This window comes from Anneissia japonica, unplaced genomic scaffold (genome assembly GCF_011630105.1).
Source record: "Anneissia japonica isolate Jap-2015-1 unplaced genomic scaffold, ASM1163010v1 scaffold3845_len455572_cov173, whole genome shotgun sequence".
In the NCBI taxonomy this organism is placed as follows: Eukaryota; Metazoa; Echinodermata; class Crinoidea; order Comatulida; family Comatulidae; genus Anneissia; species Anneissia japonica.
The window spans coordinates 5,310-7,056 of NW_022728625.1; positions in this window are offsets into that span (position 1 = coordinate 5,310).

The window sequence follows — 1,747 nt, forward strand, 5'->3', positions numbered from 1 at the left end:
TATACATATATATATATATATATATATATATATATATATATATATATGTAGTGTATATATTTATACTGTATATACTATATATACTGTATAAAACCGCATATATATACATACACACACCGATATATATATATATATATAAATATATATATGTATATATATATATATACTACATATACTGTATATATACTGTACTGTTCTATATATAAATATATATATATAATGCAAAACAATTTAAAATTAAAAGTAAAACGTATATACATATATACTTATAATACTATATATTATATATACTACATGAAATATATATATATATATGTATATATAATATAATATACTATATATACTTATAATACTATATATACTACATGAAATAATACAAAAAAACAGTACAAAAATATACTTCAAAAATAATATATAACCTATTTATTAAAAATTATGTAAAAATTGTAAATAATGCTTGAAACAATATCTTACAATGGGATTGCCATTTTCAAGAGTGACTAAGTTCAATTTGGCATATCATCTACCCAATGCCTAAATAAATAAAATATGGATAAAATACTTTGAAACAAGAAATAACTACACGGTAAACCACTTTTAAAGTATTTTAACCATATTTACTTTAAATATAACCACATTTACTATAAATGTATATATACATTTATACACTTGTTGTGTTTCCAGTGCTAAGCAGCAACTTGATTTGAATATTATTTATAAAGGTTTACCAGCTGCTACTTAAGCTTACGTAGCTTAAAAATTAGCTCAAATAACCGTCAACAATGTATTACGCAATATTACGTCTCGAGAGGGCGTTAAACCAGATAAATCTAGTCTGAAGCATTATATTACAAAATGTACTTATTAGGATAACATACGTTGAGAACTATGCTACACGATGAACCATCATGTCCTTTATTATAACACTGTATTTACTTTTCTTCGATAATATATAGGCCTATATATATATATATATATATGTATGTGTGTGTATATATATATATATATATATATATGTATATGTATGTACATATGTATGCATATAATTATGTATATGTATATATGTATATAAATGTATATAATGTATGTGTATAATAATATGTATGTATATATATATGTGTGTATATATATATGTAGGTAGTACCTTGATAAAGACCTGAGGATAGGTCGAAATATTGGTTTTCTCCAATAAAGTGTTTCTGAAGTCTATACATGGTATTTGTTTCCTATATTCTTTGTTATCGTACAGAAACACTTATATTCTTTTGTTATCGAACCTCACTATGTTGTATATACATGTATGTATATGATGTAGGCCTATATGTATATGTATGTATATAAAACTATTTATATATATATATATATATATATATATATATACATGTATATATAAATGGTTATTCTTTATGTATGTGTAAGATCTCCAAAGTTTTCTCACTTTAACGTTGATAAAGATAGCAGGAGCTATCGAAATATCCATTTGATTGTGTTATAGTTTAATAAATCTGTGTTCCACAAGTCAACTTTCAATGATTGTACACCATTTTTCCATTGTTTTTACATTATATATATATATATATATATATATATATACATATATATACATATATATATATATATATACATGCATACATACATACACATATACACCCCTACATGCATACATACACATACATATATAGGCCAATATATGTAGTATATATGTATATATTTGTAGCATATGTATATATATATATATATATATATA